At 42.0% G+C, this 25230-nt stretch overlaps 1 pseudogene; it reads left to right on the top strand.

The window, feature by feature from the left end:
• Window positions 1–24478, top strand: part of LOC125343099 — a 70145-nt pseudogene extending 45667 nt beyond the window's left edge.
• Window positions 24479–25230: the final 752 nt, after the last annotated feature.

Genomic DNA, 25230 nt, shown 5'->3' with positions numbered 1-25230 from the left:
TTTGAAATCAAGTAGCTAGCCTACAGTCCCGACTAACTGAAGCAGAGGATCGAATCTCAGGAGCTGAAGATTCCCTAGAGTCTATGGAGAAAGATAAAAAAATCAATACAAATTCAGTCCAATCAACAAAACAGATCGCTACAGGAGATTCAAGACACGATCAGAAAGCCCAATTTAAGGATAATAGGTATTGAGGAAAACTTGGAGTAAGAAGTTAATGGGATAGGCAACCTATTTAGCAGACTATTAACTGAGAACTTCCCAAATATCCAGAAGGATAGGCCTATACAGATACAAGAAGCATTTAGAACCCCAAACCAACCAGACCAGAATAGGACATCCCACCGACAGATTGTGATCAAAACAGGATCAGTAGAGTACAAAGAAAGAATCCTTAAAGCTGTTAGGGAGAAGAAAACAATCACATATAAAGGAAAAGCAATCAGAATTACTCCCAGACTTCTCAGCAGAGACCATTAAAGCAAGGAGAGCCTGGAATGATGTATACCAAACATTAAATAAAAATAACTACCAACCAAGAATACTGTACCCAGCCGAACTCTCCTTCATAGCCGAAGGTCAAATAAAAGTTTTCCACAGTAAGGAAAAACTGAATCAATATATCTCCACCAAACCAGCTTTACAGAAAATCCTCAGAGATGTACTATACAGGGAAAATAATCAAGATCCCAATACAGACAGAGAAATGAACCTTAAATAGTAAACATCAGATCAAGAAATGGGAAGACACAGCTTTTAACAAGATAGTGATAATGAAAGGAACAAACGATCATCTCTCAATCCTAACTCTCAACATTAATGGACTTAATTCTCCAATCAAATGGCATAGGCTCATAAGTTGGATCAAAAATCAAGATCCATCCTTCTGCTGCCTCCAAGAGATATATCCATCCTGCAAAAGTAAACATCTTCTAAAAGTGAAAGGCTGGAATTAAATCTGTCAAGCAAATGGCTCCAATAAGCAGGCTGGATTTGCAATCCTAGTATCAGACAAAATTGACTTCAAATTAAAAAAGGTAAGAAGAGACAAAGAAGGTTACTACATACTAGTAAAGGGATCTCTCCTACAGGAAGATATAACCATCCTAAATATCTACACACCAAATACAAGAGCATCCAACGTCATCAAACAAACACTACTGACTCTAAAAACACTCATAGACCCAAACACATTGATAGTTGGGGACTTTAACACTCCACTATCACGTCTGGACAGAACAACATGCCAAAAACTGAACAAAGAAATCACAGAACTATATAATTGCATAGACCAACTAGACTTAACCAACATCTACAGAATATTCCACCCAGCAACAACAGAATACACATTCTTCTCCGCAGCACATGGAACGTTCTCCAAAATAGATCACATCTTAGGGCACAAAGAAAATCTGTACAAATTCAGAAGTATCAAAACCATTCCCTGCATTCTCTCAGACCACAATGGAATAAAATTAGAGCTCAACTCAACCAGCCACCACAGGAAATCCTACAATTCATGGAGACTAAAGAACACACTGCTGAACCATCAGTGGGTCATTGAAGAAATTGAAATGGAAATTCAAATGTTTATGGACTTCAACCAAGTTGAGGACACAAAGTACCAGCTCCTTTGGGACACAGCAAAGGCAGTACTCAGAGGAAAATTTATATCTCTGAGTGCATATGCCAACAAACTGGAGAAACAGCAACTCAATAATTTAAGGAAGCACCTTAATTTCCTGGGAGGAGAACAACAAGCCAAACCCCAAGTCAATAGATGGAAGCAAATAATTAAAATCAAATCAGAATTAAATCAATTAGAGATGAAAAAAACCATCGAAAGAATCAACAAAACAAAGAGTTGGTTCTTTGAAAAAATCAACAAGATAGACCCCTGGCAAACCTGACCAAAAAACGAAGGCAGCACACTCAAATAAACAAGATAAGAGATGAAACAGGTAACATCACCACAGAAATAACCGAAATTCAGAAAATAATAAGGGACTATTTTGCAAACCTTTATGCCAATAAATTCGAGAACTTGGAAGAAATGGATGATTTCCTAGAAAAAATTCATATCCTCAAACTCAACCATGAAGATTTAAACCTTCTAAACAGACCCATATCCAGTATTGAAATAGAAACGGCAATAAATGATCTCCCATCCAAGAAAAGCCCAGGTCCAGATGGATTCACTGCAGAATTCTACAAGGCCTTCAAAACAGAACTCACACCAATATTTCTCAAACTCTTCAATGAAATTGAAAGAGAACATTCACTACCAGACACATTCTATGAAGCCAGTATAACCCTCATGCCAAAACCAGGCAGGGACTCATCACGGAAAGAGGACTATAGACCAATTTCCCTGATGAACATAGACGCAAAAATTTTCAACAAAATTCTGGCCAATTGACTTCAACAGGTCATCAAAAAAATCATACACCACGATCACACTGGATAAATCTCAGGGATGCAAAGTTGGTTTAATATACACAAGTCAATTAATGTAATCCACCACATCAACCCGAGCAAGGTAAAGAACCACATGGTTTTATCACTGGATGCGGAAAAAGCATTTGATAAAATCCAGCACCCATTTATGCTAAAAGCCCTGGAAAAATTGGGATTCCAAGGAACATTCCTGAATATAATAAAGGCAGTTTATGACAAACCAACAGCAAGCATAACTCTAAATGGTGAAAAACTAAAGCCATTCCCTTTAAAATCAGGAACAACGCAGGGATGTCCACTCTCTCCCCTGCTCTTCAACATAGTACTAGAATTCCTAGGCAGAGCAATCAGGCAAGAAGAAAATATAAAGGGGATCCAAATAGGAAAAGATGAAGTTAAACATTCTCTCTTCGCAGATGACATGATCCTATACCTAAAGAACCCCATAGAGTCTACCCCTAAGCTACTAGAGCTGATACAAAACTTTGGCAAAGTTGCAGAATATAAAATAAACCCTCAAAAATCAACGGCATTTCTCTATGCTAATGACCTGAGGACCGAGGATGAAATCAGAAAAGCAACTCCTTTTGCAATAGCCCCAAAAAACATAAAATACCTAGGAATAACCTTAACCAAAGAAGTGAAAGACCTCTTTGATGAGAGCTTTAAAAGCTTGAAAAATGAAATTAAGTCAGAAGTAAGGAAATGGAAAAACCTCCCATGCTCCTGGATTGGGAGGATTAATATAATCAAAATGGCAATATTGCCAAAGGCTATATACAAATTCAGTGCAGTACCCATTAATATCCCAACACCATTTTTTTAATGAAATAGAGGAAGCAATCCAGAAATTCATATGGAACAATAAAAGACCTAGAATAGCAGAACCAATCCTAAGCAGAAAGAACAGTGCTGGAAGAATTTCAATACCCAACATCAAGCTGTAATATAAAGCTATAGTAATAAAAACAGCTTGGTATTGGCACCGAAACAGGCCTGAAGACCAATGGAACAGAATTGAAGACCCAGAAATGAACCCACAGAACTACGCCTACTTAATCTTTGATAAAGGAACTAAAACAATAGTTTGGAAGAAAGATATCCTCTTTAACAAATGGTGCTGGCAAAACTGGTTCAACACATGCAACAAACTAAAACTAGATCCTTATATATCACCTGCACCAAAATCAATTCCTAATGGATTAAAGACCTTGAAATCAAAACAGACACCCTGAAAACACCAAAGGAAGGAGTAGGAGAAACACTTGGGCTCCTTGGCGCAGGATGGAATTTCCTTAACAAAGACCCAGAAAGGCTACAAATCAAAGAAAGTTTGGACAAATGGGACTGCATCAAACTGCAGTGCTTCTGCATGGCAAAGGACATAGCTCGCAAGATAAACAGAAAGCCCACAGACTGGGAGAAGATCTTTGCCGGCCATTCAACGGACAAAGGCCTCATCTCTAAAATATATGCAGAACTAAAAAAATTACCTTCCTCTAAAACAGAACCGCAAAGAACCAATAGCCCCCTCATCAAGTGGGCTAAAGACTTAACAAAGAGACTTCTCTGATGAGGAAATGAGAATGGCCAAGAGACACATGAAAAAGTGCTATACATCACTGGCCATAAAAGAAATGCAAATCAAAACAACATTGAGATTCCATCTCACCCCAGTAAGAATGTCATATATCAAGAAAACTAACAAGAACAAATGTTGGAGGGGATGTGGCCAAAAGGGAACCCTACTTCATTGTTGGTGGGAATGTAAACTGGTTCAGCCACTCTGGCAAGCAGTATGGAGAGTCCTCAGAAGGCTAAATGTAGAACTCCCCTATGACCCAGCAACCCCACTTTTGGGTATCTATCCAAAAAACCACAAACAAAATTACAGTAATGCCACCTGCACAACAATGTTCATCGCAGCGCAATTTGTCTTAGCTCAAATATGGAACCAACCCAGATGCCCATCAGTAGACGAATAGATCAGGAAAATGTGGTACATATACACAATGGAATTTTATGCCTCTATCAGAATGAATGACATTGCCCCATTCGTAAGGAAATGGAAGGACTTGGAAAAAATTATACTAAGTGACGTGAGCCAGACCCAAAGAAACATGGACTCTATGATCTCCCTCATAGGGAATAATTAGCACAGGTTTAGGCAAGTCACAGCAGAGGATCACAAGAGCCCAATAGCTATACCCTTATAGATCACATAAGATGATGCTAAGTGATATGAGCTCCATGATATGGAAACGATTGTTATATCACCATTGTAACTACTTTCAATGTCCCATGTGTATCTGTAGCTTCTACTATTGATGATGTTCTTCTATCACCTTCCTGTGGTTGTATCTACACTATCTCTGTAATCTTATCTGAGTATATTGGAAACCGTCCATACTGGTATTAGAACTGGGAAATTGAAAGGGAATACCAAAATCGAGAGACACAGAGTAAAAAAAGAAAAACAACTACAAAAGCAATACTTGCAAAACTGTTTGGTGTAAGTGAACTGAACACCTTATGGGGGGAAAGGGAAAGGGGGAGGGGGGGAATGAGGGATGATATAACAAACAGTACAAGAAATGTATCCAATGCCTAACGTGTGAAACTGTAACCTCTCTGTACATCAGTTTGATAATAAAAATTTGGAAAAAAAAAAAAAAGAAGATATGCCTTTGCTAAGCGGTAGTGGCTCACATTTGTAATCCTAGCTACTCAGGAGGCTGAGATCTGAGGATCACAGTTTGAAGCCCAGGCAGGAAAGTCCATGACATTGTCATCTCCAATAAACTACTCAGAAAAAGGCAGGAGTGGTACTGTGGCTAAAGTGGTAGAGCGCTAGCCTTGAGCACAAAAAGGCCCAGGAACAGTGCCCAGGCCTTGAGTTAAAAAAAAAATCTGCCTTTCAGGCCCAAGCTCCCTAGGAGTGGGATGGGAGGGGCACAATGCCTTCAGAACCATTCTCCCTTTGTCTGATTGAACAGCACCTGCCATTCTAGGAGTTGGAGGCCTCTGGTACTAATCTCCTTATCAAAGGCTCACACTTCACTCTCCAGCCTGGCTTTCCCCTCACCTGTAAGGATATAGACTTAGACTTTTCTAAGTTTTCCTCTTTCTCTTTGTCTTTCTGTTTCTCTTTTTCCTTCTGTCTCCTTCCTTCCTTCCTTCCTTCCTTCCTTCCTTCCTTCCTTCCTTCCTTCCTTCCTTCTTTCCTTCCTCCTCCTTCTTTCTTTCTTTTCTCTCCTCTCCTCCTCTCTCTTTCTCTTTCTCCTCCCCTCTTCTCCTCTCATTCTCCTCCCACCTCCTCTCCCCTCCCCTCCTCTCCTCTCCCTCACTGCTATTTGGAATCAGCCTTGTGTTTAATGGACAGGAACTCTTCCACTTAAACCATGGCCCCATCTCTCTACTTCCTTTTTTTTAAAAAAATGGTACTGGCACTGGAATTTGCACTCAGGGCCTTAAGCACTCCCTTAACTTTTCTGCTCAAGGCTGCCACTTTCCTACTTGAGTCACATCTCCACTTCTGGGTTTTTTTAATGTTCCAGTCCTGGGGTTGAACTCAGGGCCTGGGTGCTATCACTGATCTTATTTTTTTTTTATTTTTTGGCTCAAGGTTAGCACTCTACCACTTGAGTCACAGCTCCATGTCCATCTTTTTGGTAGTTTATTGGCTAAGAGGCTCATGAACTTTCCTTCCCCAGGCTGGCTTCAAACTACCATCCTCAGATCTCAGCCTCCTGAGTAGCTAGGATTACAAGTGTGACCCTCCAGTGCCTGGTCCTGCTTCCATTTTGATCAACACTTTCTTTGAACCAGTTCTCTTCTTGTATTTTATCATAAGCAGTTAAAAGCAACCAGGCAACTTGTTCAACGCCTAGCTTGGAAACAGCTTCAGCCAGGGCTGGGAGTGTGTCTCAAGAGGTTAAGTACTGCTATAAATAGTTTCAGCTATTCATAAAGCAAAGTACAATGGTGGTTACTAGTGGTTGGGACAAAGAAATTGGGAGATTTTGCATCAAAGAGTATAAAATCTCAGTTAGACTAAACGAATAGTTTCAAGAGATCTAGGTAATAGCAATGAATTGTATCCTTAGAAATTGTTAAAAAAGTAAATTTCTAAGTGTTTTCACCACAAAAGGACTCACTTGTTAGGTAATATAATACATATGAATTTTGTTTGTTTTTGTTTTTGCAGTGCTGGGAATGGACTCCAGGGTTTTGCATATGTCAACCAAGTACCCTAACACCAGAGAGCTATGCCTCCAATTCAGGTAATTAGAATGTTAAAGAGCTCAATTTAGCTATTCCAAAAATATATCCATATATCAAAACATCATATTCATATTATAGCTATTTTGGTTCTTATTTGCCCACTTAAAACTATAGAGCTTCAGCTAAATATTGAGCAAAATAAAGTTCAGGACAGTACATGCCCAGTCCCTGAGTTTAAGCCCTATGATCGACAAAAAATTTTTTTTAAAAAGTCAGGTACAAACAATATCTTTTCTCTGAAGTAAGCTTAAAATTTGTCTTCATTTTTAATTTTCTAAAATGTCACAACAACTTATCCAGAAATAGGGTATTTTCTGTTTGTTTTGCTGAACACTTGGTAGATGAACCCTCAATTAAAGGGTTCATTTATTTGATAATATCTTCCCCTCTATATTCTCTATTCTCTCTTTTATAAGTTCTATTAATTGGATATATTTCCTAGATAGTTGCCATTATCTTTTATTTTCTCTCATGTTTTCTGTTTTTGTGGAGGTTGTTTTATTATTTAAGACAGGGTATTCCTACATAGTCCATGCTATCATTAAACTCTTAAAAAATTTTATTGTTATTATAAAGGTGATGTACAGAGAGGGTACCATTACATAAGTCTGGTAATGAGTACATTTCTTTTTGAACAATGTCACCCCTTCCCTCTATCTCTCCCTGCTTTTCCCTCTCATCCCTATCCACAAGTTGTGTAGTTCATTTTCACCATAATTACTAGTGAGTACCACTGCTGCATTTGTTCAACCTTTGTCCTTCCATTTCTGTGCCCTCTCGTATCCTCCCAAAGACTTATAAACAAGCAGACAGAACAAAAAGGAAAGAAAACAAAAACAGCAAAAAACACCTCTTATTTTCATTTCCTGGAGTTCATTTCAATAAATATTATGTTGTATGATCAGTACACATAGGTACTGTGTCTCTGTTCCTCTCCTAAGAGTTTCCTCCTTTGGTCTCACTGTGTGAGAATGGCACTAAACTCTTTTTTCCCTGCCTTGGCCTCAAGAGAGCTGGGATTACAGATGTGGTCACTATATATGTCTGGGGAACGTTTTTTGGGTATTTTTTGTTTTTGTTTTTGTTTGGTGCTGGTCCTGAGACTAGAACTCAGGGCCTGGGAGATGTCCGATAGGTTATTTTTCCTCAAGGCTAGCACTCTATCACTTGAGCCACAAGTCCATTTCAGGCTTTTATGATAGCTATTGGAGATAAGCATCTCACAGACTGTCCTGCATGGGATAGCGTCAAATTGCTACTCAGCCTTCTGAGTAGATAGCCTTTTGTGAACCACCAGAGGGGGGGAGGGGGACGGGTTTTGTTTTGTTGGTTTGTTTTTGTTTTAAATTCTGGGTGCTGGTGTCTCATGCCTACAATTCTGGCTACTTAGGAGGATGAGATCTAAGGATTGAGGTTTGAAACCAAGCTAAGCAAACAAATGTAAGAGATTCTTATCTCCAGTTAACCAGCAAAAAGCCAAAGGTAAAATAATGGATCAAGTGGTAGAGCACCAATTTAGAGTGAAAAAGCCATGCAACAATGCAAGGCCCTGCCAATACTGGCACATAAACACATTAAATTATCCAACTAATGGTAAATTAATGTTCAGTGGCAAGAAATAATATATGCTTCCCAGTTTTACCCTATGATAGCATTTTGCAAAATCTTACTATGATATTACAACTAGGATTTAAAAAAAATTAATAGACCACACTTCTAAAACCTATATTGTTATGCTATCTATATATTATGGGTGTATTTCTCTTCATTGAGGTATCATTATTTGTTCATAATTGTAAAACCTAATAATCTAAACTTTGTTTGTTTTTTGATGACAAGGTCTCATTATATAGCCCAGGCTGGCTTCAAACTTGTGATCTTAGCTTAGGGATTGAATTACAGGTATGCGCCACAATGCCTGGATCCAATAGTCTCTGTTCTGGAGAATGCTCCATGTGCACTTAGGAAAAATGTGTATTATAGGAAAATGTTCTTTATATTTTAGGTCCAATTGGCCTATAATGATTTGAATTGGCCTATACTGACTATTTCTTCTTTTTTTCTTTTATGCCAGCCCTGGGGCTTGAACTCAGGGACTGGGCACTGTCCCTGGCTTCCTTTTGCTCAAGGATAGCACTCTACCACTTGAGCCACAGTGCCACTTCTGGCTTTTTCTGTGTATGTGGTACTGAGGAATTGAACCCAGGGCTTCATGCATGATTGGCAAGCAGTAGCTAAGCCACATTCCCAGCCCTGAATATTTCTCTATTGATTTTCTTTTTTTTTTTTTTTTTTTTTTTTTTGGCCAGTCCTGGGCCTTGGACTCAGGGCCTGAGCACTGTCCCTGGCTTCTTCCTGCTCAAGGCTAGCACTCTGCCACTTGAGCCACAGCGCCGCTTCTGGCCGTTTTCTGTATATGTGGTGCTGGGGAATCGAACCTAGGGCCTCGTGTATCCGAGGCAGGCACTCTTGCCACTAGGCTATATCCCCAGCCCTCTCTATTGATTTTCTAAACAATTGTTTCATCCTCATTGAAAGTATGCTATTAAATTTTGTATTAATATTATAGATATGTCTATTTCTCCATTAAATTCTGACCTAGTTTAGTTTTTGCATTTAGGAGATCTGATGTTTGGTGAATACGTGTTTATAATTGTTCTACTTCTTGGTGAATAGGCTACCATTAATATTATTCATCACTGGGAATATGGCCTAGTGGCAAGAGTGCTTGCCTCATATACATGAAACCCTGGGTTCAATTCCCCAGCACCACATATATAGAAAACGGCCAGAAGTGGTTCTGTGGCTCAAGAGGTAGAGTGCTAGCCTTGAGCAAAAATAAGAAGCCAGGGACAATGCTCAGGCCCTGAGTCCAAGCCCCAGGACTGGCAAAAAAAAAAATATATATATATATATATATACATACATATATATATATATATTTATATAGTTCATCACTGTTTTGCCTCAATCTCTATTTTGTTTATATCCATCTCTGCTTTGTTTGGATTATTCTTTGCATGGAATACATTTATTAATATTAATTAATTAATTTTGCTTGTCTTGGGGCTTAAACTCTGAACCTAAGTGCTGTCCCTGAGCTTCTTTTGCTTTAGTGCTCTACCACTAGAGCCATAGTGCCACTTCCAGCTTTTTCTGTGATTAATTGGAGATAAGAGTCTCAAAGATTTTTCCAGCCCAGGCTGGCTTCGAACTGTGATCCTCAGATCTCAGATTCCTGGGTAGCTAGGATTATAGGTATGAACTGCTAGCCCCCGGCTGAGATATTTATTTAAATAATTTTTGTGTACTGGGTCTTGAACTCAGAGCCACACACTCTCTCTTGACTTTCTGCACTCAGGAATAGTGTTCTAACATTTGAGCCACACCACTTCCAGCCTTTTGCTGATTGATTGGAGGTAAGAATCCCTTGGATTTGTCTCTTTGGACTGGCTTTGAACTGCAATCCTTAGATTTCAGACTCCTGAGTAGCTACAAAATCATGGCTTCCAGTGCTACTTATCTAAATAGCCTGGCTATTTAAATGAAAAATTTCATGCCAGTCCTGGTACTTTAACTCAGGGCCTGGCTGTTGTCCCTGAGCTCTTTGCTCAAGGGTATCACTCTACCCCTTGAGCCACAGTACCACTCCTGGCTTTTCGGTCATTAATTAGAGATAAACATCTCACAGACTTTCCTGTCTGGGTTTGCTTTGAACCACAATCCTCAGAAATCAGCCTAACGCTCAGCCATGTATTCATTTTATTTCTTTTTATTCTTATTATCTATTTGGTCTAGTAGGCATATTTCCTCACATGGTCCTAACTGAGCATCTTTAGTGAACAAAGGCCTGGCAAAAATATGGCCACATATTTCTCAAAAAAATTCAATGACAGTCAAATCCACACCCATGTTTAGTGTAAAGTTATCAACTTGGTTGAAGCATAATAATGATAAATAAGCTACACAGATGTGTCCTTACACAAAACAGTTAATAGTTGAATCATAGTGGATAGCATTTGCTACTCTGCAGCAGGCACTTGAATTACTTTCATTTCATAAAGAACGGAAGAGGCTCCCAAGTGTCATTTGCCTAGGGTCACAGAGCTAATAAATGGCAGACAGGAAATTGCAGCAAGCCTGTCTAACCACAGTCAACCCAGTAACTGCCTCTCAGATCCATCCTGGTTTCCACCAGGCACATTTAAGCAGCTAAAGGTGATCACACACACACACACACACACACACACACACACACACACACACACACATACACACACACAACTTCTTTATCTCCCTTCTTCTTTTTCTTTTTTTAATTATAAAGATATATACAGGGGCTGGGAATGTGGCTTAGTGGTTGAGTGCTTGCCTAGCATGCATGAAGCCCTGGGTTTGATTCCTTGGTACCACATAAACAGAAAAGGCCAAAAGTAGTGCTGTGGTAGAGTGGTAGAGTGGTATAGCCTTGCGCAAAAGAAGCTCACAGACAGTGCCCAAACCTTGAGTTAAAGACCCAGGATTGGCAAAAAAAAAAAAAAAAAAAAAAAAAAAAAAGGTGATGTACAGTGATCCCTTTTTTACTCTTCTAACATATTTACATCCTTATTCCTCCAATTCTTCAGAAATCAGTACTCCCATAGAGCTAAGGATTGTGCTAGAATAACCTGGATTAATTTTTCCTTTCCTAGATTTAATACTTGCCTGGTGTTTTTCACTTGCACCATGCCTAACCTTAGCTTTCCCATCAGTTGGTACATAACATTACAATATATTTTTCATAGAATTTCAAACTTATCATCCCATTGATCAAAGAAGAAATCAATGAACAAAACTCGATTTTGCCAGTGCTGGGGACTCACGCCTGTAATTCTGGCTACTCAGGAGGCTGAGATATGAGGATCATGGTTTGAAGCCAGCCAGGCAGCAATTAACCACCAAAAACGCCAAAAGTGAAGTTGTGGCTGAAGTAGTATAGCACTAGCATTAAGTGGAAAAAGCTAAGGGACAGTGCCTGATAACGTGGTTGGGTCCTTGTATTTGCAAACAGTATAAAAATAAAGCCAGTAACAGAAGGAAAAAAAAACCAAGCAGGAGAGTTTATTACAAATAAAGAGAGAAAGGCCATTCAGAAGAGAAGATTTTACTGCAAAGAAAAACTAAAGGCCATTTGGAAGAGTGAGTAGTGGGACCCAGACAGTTTAACTGTTGGTGGTGGGTGTCTCTTATCCTCTCTCTCCCTGAGTCAAGTCCACCCCCGAGACCTATTGGTTGGTTTGATTTAGAGGCTGGTCTCAACTAGTCAAGAGTGGTTGGGGCGATTTTCCAGGAATTGGAAACTGACTGGACAGGGAAGGGTAGTATCCAGGAGTGTTGATAAACACACAACCTGGAGCCTTCCAGCTGGCTTCTTAGATGGCCCAAGGATCTTGGGGGAGGGTCACACAGCACAGCTGTTGTAAGCCTACTGCCAGGCACCCATGGCTCAGGATTGTAATACTAGCTAAGTCAGCTTAGGCTGGAAAGCTCATGAAAATCTTTTTTTTCCTCTGCCAATCCTGGGGTTTGAACTCTGGGCCTGGGCACTGTCCCTGAGCTTCTTTTGCTGAAGGCTACCATTCTACCACTTGAGCCACAGGGCCACTCTGGCCTTTTCTGTTTATGTGGTGCTGAGAAATCAAACCTAGGGCTTCATGAATGCTAGGCAAACACTCTACCACTAAGCCACATTCCCAGCTCCCCATGAAACTCTTATCTCCAATAAACCACCAAAAAGCCAGAAGTGGAGCTGTGGCTCAAGTGGTACAGCATTGCTCTTAAGCAAAAGTTTCAAGGACAGTGTACAGGTCTGGAGTTCAAGCTCCAGGACCAGCACAAACACAAATAAATCCTCATCAAAGCCACCAACTTTGGCTTTTACCATCTTGCCTACACGCAGAGTTCAAGCTCACACGTGGGCATTCACACAGACAACTACCTTGATTTGGTGTCTTATGTAAGGGACAAAGTTTTGTCAGGTCCATATTAGGTGATTCACTTGCCAGAAAACCTATAAATACAGACAGTAGAGGCCTTTGGTCTAGGATTTTTGAATTTCTTTGGAGAACCCACTGATATTTTTTTTTCAAGTTTGAATAATAAGTATCCCTTTATTTGTTGACTGCCATCCCCTGATATTTTGCTGCAGCAGAAATACTTGGCACCAGAAATTTTCTATCCAGGAACATGGGAGAAGTCAGTGGTACCAATGCGCACTTTAAATCACCCCATTTGGGGCTGTAGGTCTTGCTCCCACCACCAGGGTTCTTTTTTTTGAATACTTTTTGAATACCCAGAATACTTTTTTTGTGTTGGGCCTGGGCTTGAATTTGGGTCATGGGCCCTTGAGCTTTCCTCTGCACCCCCCTCCCCCCAGCTCAGAGCCTGGGTACTATCCCTGAGATATTTTTGCTCTACCACTTGAACAACAGTTCCATTTCAGCTTTTTTTGGTGATTAATTGGAAATAAGAGTCTCATAGACTTTCCTGACCAGGCAGACTTCAAAATGCAATCCTCAGATCACAGCCTCCTGAGTATCTTGGATTAAGCCACAGGCACCTACCTGGCTTCCCTTCCCAGTATTATTCAGGGCAGATCAGCTCTCCCCTGGTGGATCTTTGCCCAAGTGTAGACAATGTTTCTGCCTTTCTCTGTCCAAGTTCTCAGTGACCAACTCCCTAGCCCCTTTCTACTTGCCAGGAAGTTGTTAAAATTTCTCCTCCATTGATGAGAACTCATTGAAGTGGTGGATTTCTACTCTTGATTCCTTTGATTTAGTTAGGATAAGCAAATGCATTTCAATTTCCATATTGGAATAAGCATCTGCCATGGACTATCTGGACATGCCAATTCTAGAGGCCAATATTTGTGAATAATTGACAGTGAAAAAAGCCTAGATTTGGAATTCTAGTGGATTTAAGTCTGAATTTTGGATCTCTAATCAGTTTATTCATTTTGCTCAAGGCTAGTGCTCTACCATTTGGACCCGTACTCTACTTCCATTTCTATCTCTTATTTTTGCCAGTCCTGAGGTTTGAACTTAGGCTTAGAATGTTAGGACTTATTCTTGTGACATGAAGCAACCTTGGCAAGCTTGTCAGTAGAGGACTGAATTGACTTAATAATTTGTCATGTTTTCCCTCAGTCTGGTCTGGAAAGGGAACAAGAAGCCCTTGGCCCCAGCAGCTCTTGGGTTAAAATCTTCCTCTGCATCTGAGTTATTTGTAACCCGTTGTCATGGCAACAAGTTTGGCAAGCAAACCAGTGCTGTAAGCTCCTGACAGTGGGGAGGGGAGGGCTGTGGGAGAAGATGAAAGATTTGGAAGGGAGTTCGTGTGTGACCAGTGCCTCAATTTCCTCTGATTTCTCTGAAGCTATTAGCTTTATTTGAACATAAGAGTCATTAGACATTGAAGATTCTCTCATCCAGGCAGGCAATTAGAGATTCTTCTGATATGAAAATAAGCTGAGAGAGGTCCAGTATGTTTCTCAAAACCACACCATTGTCAGGGACAATGACAGGATTAGACTTTTATTGTTTTGCATTAAAGATTGGGAGTCATAGAACTGAAGCATAACATACCTACAACATCTCACCATCCATACATCTGGTAGTTTTTGTTTGTTTTTGCCAGACATGGAACTTGAACTCAGGGTCTGGGCCCTGTCCCTGAGCTTTTTTTGCTCAAGGCCAGCACTCTACCACTTGAGCCACAGCACTACTTCTGGCCTTTTCTGAGTATTTTATTGGCGATAAGAGTCTCAGGACTTTCCTGCCGGGGCTAGCTTTGAACTGTGATCCTCAGATCTCAGCCTCCTGAGTAGCTAGGATTATAGGTGTGAGCCTCTAGCACTTGGCTTGTTGTTCTTGTTTATGTAGGAAACCGGGGACCCTGGGTAGTTTAGAAGTGACTTTTATCACACAGCAAGTCTGATGCTGACTTGAGATCAGAACCCAAAGACCTCTGGTCTCTCAGGCATAGCTATTTCCTAAGGAAGGGCAATCTAGGATTCCCAGTCCAGATAACCCAACACACACACACACACACACACACACACACACACACACACACACACACACACACACACACACACACTGACAGACTGCCAGGATAGGACCTTCAAAGATAAGGCTGATTCGACTACTTTGTCTTTTGATCCCCCAAATCCATCCCACGTGTTGTGGTCTCATCTCTCCTCCCTACACCCTCTTCACCGGCCTGCAGCAAGTACAACACTGTTGCACAAGTGACAGCCCAGCCCCAACTTGCCCTGATCCAAATACACCTGCCACTCACTTCCTCCTCCAAATCACCCATAGGCCTAGGCACTTCCTGAACACTCTCTTGTGAAATTTCATCCTCACAGTGATCATTCTCCATCTCACAGTTTAGCTGGTAGAAACCTGAAGGATTAGCAAAAGATAATGTGATTGGCCCAAAGTAACACAGTGAGCCTCAGCCTCCTCCAGAAAAAGGGTTTCTTCCTGTTCTCTCCCACATGGATGTCTTAGTCCTCTACACTTACCCTCTTTTTTTGGTGTGGTAGTAAGATTTTGGCCTTGGGGCCTTGAGCTATCTCAGCTTACTTACTCAATTGTCACGTTACGATTTGAGTTATATCTATAGCTTTGCTTTTTGCTGGCTATTTTGGAGATGAAACCTAGTGGACTTTTGTGCCCAAGGTGGCCTCAATCAGTGATCCTGCAAATCTCAGCCTCCTGTGTAGCTAGGATTAGGCAAGAACCACCAAAACCCTGCTGTGACATATGTCTTTGTCCTACTCCTTAAACTTAAAAAAACAATTATTATCATTAAGTAGTTGTACAAAGAGGTTTCAACGTGTCAGTACATGAGTACAATGCATCTTGATCCACTTCACCTTTCCATCATTCTCCCCCATTGTCCCCTTAAACTTGTGCAGCACATTTCCTTTGTGTTCTATCTTATATGCAGCTTAAACTCCTCCTGTCTCTGATCTTTCCCCAAGTCCAGTTGCTTTTCTCCTTTCTGTTTGTTCAGTCTACCTTCTTTCCCCATCTTCTGCAACTTTGCTGCTCCAATCTCAATACCCCTCATGTTTATGACCCCAAATCTATGCCTTAGTCTATCCTGTCCACATTGTCCATTCATTGCATGAATTCAGATATATGATGATTGGATAATGAATGAACTATATAGTCAATTCTGAGATTGCACACTCTTGCCCAAGAAATACTGCATGATGACACATCATCTAACAGTTTCCCCTTTAGAATTATATAGCTCTCTGTATGTGGACTAAAAATATAAGACAAGCCGGGCATCAATGGCTCATGCCTATTATCCTAGCCATTGAAGAGGCTGAAATCTGAGGATTGTAATTTAAAGCCAGCCAAGGCAGAAAAATTCTAGAGACCCCTATTGTTGGGGATTCATCTTGGCCTTAAGGGGGGAAGGGCAAGGAGAGCACTCCCGAGACGCCGCCCTTCCCCCAGCCCTGGGGCAGTGTGGAAGTGAGCCACACCTATCTCCTCTGGGTCCGGAACCAGTAGGGGTAGCTTTGAGACCATCCCCCACCTTGCGCCAGCGAGCACACAGGGCGGGTACTATGGGAAGTGACGTTAGCCCATGAGGGAGGTCCTTGGGAGCTGCTCTTGGACAGACAAGCTCGCCAGCCTATTGCAGCTCATGCTCAATCCTCGTCATCACTACTATATTATTGTGAGCCCCTCCCGAATAAACCGGATTGCTCTCCGAAGCGTCTCCGAGATCCGTCTGCGCCTGGCTTCCTTGGTGGGTAAGGAGGGAGGCAAAAGGGATCTCGTTCGGCCACGTGCACCTTAGGCTAGCCCATGTCCCTCACTATACCTTGGCCACCTGCTGGTCAGGTGCCCAGGGGAGAGGGTGGAAAGGGGAGCACTGATAAGGGAGTAAGCTTAGCATCCCCGCACCAGGGGAGGTAAATCTAGCCCGGCACCCTATCAATGATTAACCACTCAAAAGCCAGAAGTGGAGCAGTGGCTCAAGCAAAAAAGCTAAAGAACAGCTCCTAGGCCCTGAGTTCAAGCCTCAGTACCAGCAGAAAGATTTTATTTTTTTTTCCTCAAATTTTTATTATCAAACTGATGTACAGAGAGGTTACAGTATCATACGTTGGGCATTGGATACATTTCTTGTACTGTTTGTTGCCTTGTCCCTCATGCCCCCCTCCCTCCCCCCCTTTCCCTCCCCCCCAGGTGTTCAGTTCATTCACACCAAACAGTTTTGCAAGTATTGCTTTTGTAGTTATTTCTCTTTTTTTACCCTGTGTCTCTCGAATTTGGTATTCCCTTTGAATTTCCTACTTCCAATACCAGTAAACACGGTTTCCAATATACTCAGATAAGATTACAGAGATAGTGTAGGTACAAACATAGGAAGGTGATACAAAACATTATCAATAATAGAAACTACACATACACATAGGACTTTGAAAGTAGTTACAACTGTGATATATCACTTGTTTCCATAACATGGAGTTCATTTCAATTAGCATCATCTTATGTGTTCATAAGGGTATAGCTATTGGGCCTTGTGATGCTCTGCTATGCCTTGCCTAAACCTGTACTAATTATTCCCAATAAGGGAGGCCATAGAGTCCATGTTTCTTTGGGTCTGGCTCACTTCACTTAGTATAACTTTTTCCAAGTCCAGCAGAAAGATTTTAAAAAGACAAAAGACACTGTAACAATAAGTACATAGTTTAATTCAGAATGATCAAATATTTTAATGGGGATATGTAAATGAAACATTTGTAATATAAAAGCTGAAAGATGCCTGGCATGGGGCTGTGGATGTGGCTTAGTGATAGAGTGCTTGTCTAGCATGAATGAAGACGTGGGTTCGATTCCTCAGCACCACATAAAACAGATAAAGCTGAAAGTGGTGCTGTGGCTCAAGTGGCAGGATGTGAGCCTTGAGCAGAAGGAGCTCAGGGACAGTGCCTAGGCCCTGAGTTCAAGCCCCAGCCAGGACTGGCATAAAAAAGATGCTAGACACCTGTGTCTCCTGCCTGTATTCCTAGCTACTCAGGAGGATTAGATCTGAGCATTGCAGTTTGAAGCCAGCCCAGGCTGAAAAGCCCCCGTGAGTCTCTTGTCTTCAATTAACTGCTCAAAAACTGCAAGTGGTGCTGTGGTTCAAATTGGCAGAGTGCTAGCCTTGAGCAAAAGAGCTCAGGGACAGTGCCCAGGCCTTGAGTTCAAGCCCCTAAACCAACCAAAAAAAATCTGAAAGACAAAACTATTTATAATAACATTAGCTCTAATAATTGATAAAGATATACAATATAAAACATCTAAGTATAACACCAAAACAATAACTTGTAAAATGAAACAAAAGTGTTGGGGGATGCTAGGCACCAGTGTCTCATGCCTGTAATTCTAGCTGCTCAGAAGGCTGAGATCTGAGGACTGTGGTTCAAAGCCAGACTGTGAAGGAAAGTCCATGAGAATCTTATCTGTGATTAACCACCAGAAAACTGGACGTGGCACTGTGGCTCAAAATGGTAGAGCACTAGCCTTGAGCACAAAAGCTCAGGAACAGAGCACAGGCCCTGAGTTCAAGCCCCATGACAAAAAAAAAGAGAAAGTCTCATGGACTTTCCTGCCAGCTGGCCTTGAACCATTATCCTTAGATCTCAGCCTCCTGAGTAGCTAAGATTAAAGTTATGAGTCACTGGGGCCTAGCAAAGACTCTGTGTGTGTGTGTGTGTGTGTGTGTGTGTGTGTGTTTCTACTGGGACTTCAAATCATAGCCTGAGTGCTGTTCCTAAGCTTTTTTTGCTCAAGGCTAAGCACTCTACCACTTGAGCCACAACTCCCCTTCCAAGTTTTTGGTGGCTAATTGGATATAAGAGTCTCATGAATATTTTTGTCCACTCTGGCCTGAAACTATGATCCTCAGATTCAGCCTCCCAAGTAACCAGGATTACAAGCATGAGCCATGGCACTCAGTTTATGAGGAATTTTTCTAGTTATAAACAGTACTGCTTGGGCTGGGAATATGGACAAGAGGTAGAGTGCTTGCCTCACATACATGAAGCCCTGGATTCAATTCCCCAGCACCACATATACAGAAAATGGCCAGAAGTGGCGCTATGGTAGAGTGCTAGCCTTGAGCAAAAAAAAGAAGCCAGGGACAATGCTCAGGCCCTGAGTTTAAGGCCCAGAACTGGCAAAAAAAATAAATAAGTAAACAGTACTGCTTGAATAGTATTCACAGCATTTATAAATAGTACCAAATAACTCTTTGTATTGATAGGTAATATTGAAGTAGAAAGAAGGTTCTAAAACAACTTGACCCCACAATTACTACTTTTTAAAAAGGAAAAACGAAGATCAAAGCAGAAATAAAGGTAATAGCCTACAGGAGAAAAAAATTATAATTTATTTATTAATTAAACAAATTTCTACAGGAGAAAATTAATGAACCCAGGTGCTCATGTTTTGAGATGACAAACAAAATTAACAAAATTTTAGCTAAACTTTTTAAAAAAAAGAGAGAGAGAGAAGACTCTGATACAAAAACTGACACCAAAAATTAAATAAAAGGATATGATACTACTGTGAATATGTCAACAAATTTGATAACCTTGAAGAAACAATCCAGGCACTGGTAGCTCACACGTATAATCCTAGCTACTCAAGAGGCTGAGATCTGAGGATCATGGTTCCAATCTAGCCCAGGCAGGAATGTCTGTGAGACTCTTATCTCCAGTAAACTACTCATAAAAAGCTGGAAGTGGTGCTGTGGCTCAAGTAGTAGGGCACTATTCTTGAACAATAGAAGCTCAGGGATAGTGCCCAGGCCCTGAGTTCAAGCCCAAACACTGGCAAAAAAGGAACAAAACCTAGAAGAAACACATTAGCTCCAAGACAATTACCACCTACCAAACTGAATCATGAAGAAACTGAAAATCTGAGCAGAGCTGCAATGAGTGAGGAGATTGGATCAATCATCAACAGTCTCACAATAAATAAAAGAAGAGGACCAGACTGTTGCAGTAGGGGAATTCGAATGAATGTTTAAAGAAAAATATTTACCATGACCCAGTGAGATTTCCTCTTGGAATATAAAGATAGTTCAGTATATGCAAATCAATAAATGTGAAATACCACATTAATAGAATAAAGTTTAAAATCACATGATCATTCTAACAGGTCAGAAAAACTATTGGGGAAAAAAATCAACATCCTATCATGACAAAAATACTTTACATGTGTGTACTGATACTGGGGCTTGAACTCAGAGCCTCATGCTCTCACTTAGCTTTTGCACTCAAGGCTGGCATTCTACCACTTGAACCGTATCTCTACTTCTGCCTTTTTAGTGGTTAACTGGACTTAAGAGTCTCAGATTTTTCATGATAAAATTCCTTAACAAATTAGGTTTAGGGGTCATGTACCTCATTATAAAGGCCATATATGACAAGTCCACAGCTAACATTATATTCAATAATATAAAACTCAAAACTTTTCCCCTAATATCAAGAATAAGACAACGATGTTACTCCTGCTATTTTTATCTAGCATAGGACCAAAAGTCTTATGTCCATGAGTAATTAGATAATAAAAACTAAGTAGAAAGCATTGATTGGAGTATATCTCAGTGGGAAAATACATTATTAGCCTATGCAAGGTCCTGGGTTTTATCCCAGTACTGCCACAAAAAAGCATCAGAATGGGAAAGGAAGAAGTCATCTCTATTGGCAGAGAGCATGATTTTCCACATAGCAAACCCCAAAAACTCAATTGAAAACCTTTTACAACTGACAAACAGTAAATTTTCAGGATACAAAAATCAACATTAGGGCTGGTGATATGGCCTAGTGGCTAGAGTGCCTGCCTTGTATTCATGAGGCCCTGGGTTCAATTCCCCAGCACCACATATACAGAAAATGGCCAGAAGTGGCGCTGTGGCTCAAGTGGCAGAGTGCTAGCCTTGAGCAAAAAGAAGCCAGGGACAGTGCTCAGGCCCTGAGTCCAAGACCCAGGACTGGCCAAAAAAAAAAAAAAAAGGAATGTTTAAAAAAAAATCAACATTAAAGAAAAAACAAACATTCTGGGCACCAGTGGCTCATACCTGTCACCCTACTACTCAGGAGGTTAAGATGTGAGGATCAGGGTTCAAAGCCAGCTTGAGAAGGAAAGTCCATGAGATTCTTTTCTCCAATTAACCACCAAAGAGCCAGAAGTGTCATTGTGGCTCAAGTAGCAGAGCATTAGCCTTGATCAAAAAAACTCAAGGACACTGCCCACACACTGTACCTTTACAAAGAAGCCCGTACAAAGGAGGAGGAGAAGAGGAGGGAGATCTGGATACAAGATGAGAAAGGAGGAGGAGTTGGAGGAGGAGGAAAGAGGGAAGAGGAAGAGGAGGGAGGAGGAAGAGGAGAAGGAAGAAGAAAGTTGCAGGCCCAGCCTGGGATACATAATTGGGCTAAGTGTAGTCTGGCTATATAGTGAAATTCAGTTTCAAAACAACCGGCAGCTCAGAATGAGGGTGGGGGAAGGAAGAGATGAAGGAGAATGAGGGAGGAGGAGGAGGAGGAGGAGGAGGAGGAGGAGGAGGAGGAGGTGGAGGAGGAGGAGGAGGAGGAGGAGGAGGAGGAGGAGGAGGAGGTTAAAAGTATTTTGAAGCTATTAACATTTTGCTTTATAACTGTACTCTGAGCAATTTTCGTTTGATGTATGCCTATCCTGGGGCTTGAAGTCAGGATCTAAACACTGGCCCTGAGTTGTTTTGCTCAAGACTAAGTGCTCTAAGTGCACTTGAGCCGCAGCTCCACTTCCAGCTTTTTGGTGTCTAATTGGAGATAAGTGTCTCATGGTCTTTCCTGCTGACTTTGAACTTCAGTCCTCAGATCTCAGCCTCCTGAATAGCTAGGATTACAGAAGTGCTCCACCACTGCCTGGCTATTGCTGAGGTTTTTAACTCAGGGCTTCATACTTCTGGGTTTTTTTGTTTGTCTTTTGGGTTTTTTGTTTGTTTGTTTGTTTGCCAGTCCTGGGACTTGGACTACTGGCTTGAGTATTGTCCCTGGCTTCTTTTTGCTCAAGGCTAGTACTCTGCCACTTGAGCCACAGAGCCACTTTTGGCCTTTTCTGTATATGTGGTGCTGGGGAATCTAACCCAGGGCTTCATGTATATGAGGCAAGCACTCTTGCCACTAGGCCATATTTCCAGCCCCAAGCCTTCATACTTCTTAGATGGGTGTTTTCCCACTTGTGCCACGTCCCTTGCCCTTTTATGTACAAGTCCATGAGCTGGTACTGGGGCAGAAACTCATGCCCTCCAGTTTTCCCTAGACTTTTTCTGCTCATGATTGGTGCTCTACCACTTGAGTCACATCTCCACCTATGTTTATTTCTTATCAAAGAATGTGTCAGATTTTTCCCCTAAAATATGATCCTCAAATCTCAGCCCCTTGAGTATGTAGCATTACAGGCATGAGTCACCACACACAGCAAAATAAAATGTATATATCAGAGAGTGAAGGGAGGGGTGACATGGTCCAAAAAGAAATGTATTCATTACCTGATTTGTGAAACTGTAACCCCTCTGTCTATCACCTTTATAATAACAATAAAATATTTTAAATTATATATATTTCTCAAAAGATACTTTAAGTTGGCAAGATGGCAGAATAGAAACTTTTTCTGTCAGATTCCATGAATGAGAAGAGCCTGGCTAACTAAGGAGAGGCTACACTTGAAAAGAGAAAAAAAGAGGAACATCTAGATGGCTCATGCCTGTAATCCTAGCTACTCTGGAGGCTGAGATCTGAGGATCACATCAAAGCCATTCTGCAAAGGCAAAACTGAGAAACTCTTCCCTCTAATTAACTAGCCAAAGACCAAAAGCGGAGGTGTGGCTCAAGCTATAGAGAGCCAGCCTTGATCAGAAAAAAAATAAGCAAGAATCTGAAGCCTTGAGTTCATACCCCACTATTCACACACACACACACACACACACACACACACACACACACACACACACACACACACACACACACACACACAGGACAGGACAGTTGAAAAGTCTGGTGAACCAGAAAGATAACAGAGTAAAATAGCAAAGTTTGCAACTCTAGTCCCGGCTCCCGTTGAGGGAGGCGAAGTTCAAGCTTCCATGCAAAATAAGCCAGGTGGTCTCCTGGACAGACTGGCAGACCTGCCTGTGGAACAAACCCACACCTCCCATAGAACTTAACTCCCATGTTGGGATTTGGCAGGACATAGCCAGCGCCTTCTCAGCATGATGGGCTATCATCAACAAGGGAACCAACTTTCCCTCTCCATATCTCTGAGAGCTGTGGCAAGGGGCTATCTTGAGAGAGGGCCTCCAGTTTGAAACTGAGGTACCAGAGGGGACTGAAAACAAGGAGCAATTGCAGTTCAGGGTATCTTGAGCTATCTGGTCACAGAGACTGGGAGGGCAATGGCTAGAGGCTCCTGGAGAGGCAGAGGCTTTAACACATGTGAGCAAAGAAGTTAACCCAAACTGGGGAAGTAAAAGGTACAGTGGTCACCCTACCAGTCTGAAGAGTTTCAAGGCCTGAGGATCATTTCAACTACAAAACACTGAGTCTCAGTGAGTACCGAGCTCAGGTTCCAGGACCTGCTGCTGGCTGGTTGTGGGAGCCAGCAGGGAGGTACAGTTTGATTCTGAACTTCCCTTCAGAATTGAATGACAGCCAGGCATCAATGGCACATGCCTGTCTGTAATCCTAGCTACTCAGGAGACCGTGATCTGAAGATCACAGTTTGAACTCAGCTCTAGCAGGAAAAGTCCCTGAGACTTTTATCTCCAATTCATCACCAAAAAGCCAGAAGTCGAGCACTAGCCTTGAATGGAAAAAGCTAAGGAGACAGCATTCAAACCTGATACTGAAAAAAACAAACCCAAAAGACACCAAAACAATGGAACATCAAAGCTCAGGGTATCCTAGCCATAGTGTTCAGCCATGAGAGGTAGTTGTGAAAACGTGGCCCTGAGCTGAGCGAGCTGAGGGATGAAAGCAGGGCCAGGAGCTCAGGCAGTCCAGGGCCTGGTGGTGGGTGGGCCAGCTCTCTCTGCCTAGATCAAGGTCGAGGGCCTGAGGCTCCCTGGGGGAGGACCCCACTGAGTCTGCACAGCAGTGTCCAGCCTCTAGCTGCTGGTGTGAGGACTTGTTGCCAGGTTCCTAAGAGGGCTGAGCCCAAGACAGGGCCTCCTGTGACAGTCCCATCCTCCTCTCCACAGGGTGACAGCTGCTGGGTGACCTGCAGGCAGAGTGCACGAACCCCTCTGTTTCCTGCCCCAGGGCAGAACTCAGTGCTCCATTTACTCCCCTGTTCTCAGGCACATTGAAGAGCCACCTGAAGGGAAGCACCTGTACCCCCTCAAGGGGCACAAAGAAGGCGCCCGGGCAGCTCGCAGCAGCGACCTAGGGGACGCAAAGAGAGGAAGTTCAAAGGAACAAGTAGCACGGACATGGACAACACCCTTGACTGTCTCTGTCATTAACCCCCATGTAACTCCAACACATACACTAGGAAACAGGAGAGGCTCCCCATGGCTGCAGCGGGCTGGAGATCAGCGAGAGCTCAGGTGTGCTGAGCAGGAGTTTGGCTACGGGGGCAACGCAGTGCAGAGAAACCACACTGCAGCCTCCTGCCACGCAGCGCTCAGCTGAGCACTGGACACTCTCCACCACAAGCCTGCATGTTGGTTCTTCTCTCTCTCTCTCTCTCTCTCTCCCAGTCCTGGGGCTTGAACTCAGGACCTGGGTACTGTCCTTGAGCTTCTTCTGCTCAAGGCTGGCACTGTACCCCTTGAGCCACAGTGCCACTTTCAACTTTTCCTATTTATGTGGTATTGAGGCATCAAAACCAGGGCTTCATGCATGTTAGACAAGCACTCTACCACTAAGCCACATTCCCAGCCCAGTATTATTATTTTTTTCTGTTTAGCATTTGGCATAATTAATAATGATCTGAGTAACTTTAGAAGAATTAGAGTTTTTTCCAGCAAGGATTTTAATTTATATTATTAAGGAATTGTACATGGAGGGTTATAATTCCATAACTCAGGTAATGAGTATAATTCTTGGACAATGTCACCCATTTCCTTTGCTTTCCTCCAGTTTCTTCCTCCTGTCCCTGCCCACAAATTGAATAGTTAATTTTGTTACATAAGAATTAGGGGACGGGCTGGGAATGTGGCCTAGTGGGTAGAGTGCTTGCCTAGCATGCATGAAGCCCTGGGTTCAATTCCTCAGCACCACATAAACAGAAAAAGCCAGAAATGGTGCTGTGGCTCAAGAGGTAGACTGCTAGCCTTCAGGGAAAAAAAAAGAATTAGGGACTTGGGATGAGAGAAGGAATAAAAGAATTGGGGAATTTTCTACACCCCCACATTCATGTTCATTGCTGCACTATTCACAAT

Source organism: Perognathus longimembris, chromosome 28 (assembly GCF_023159225.1).
Source record: "Perognathus longimembris pacificus isolate PPM17 chromosome 28, ASM2315922v1, whole genome shotgun sequence".
In the NCBI taxonomy this organism is placed as follows: domain Eukaryota; kingdom Metazoa; phylum Chordata; class Mammalia; order Rodentia; family Heteromyidae; genus Perognathus; species Perognathus longimembris.
This window is presented reverse-complemented; position numbering and strand designations above follow the sequence as displayed.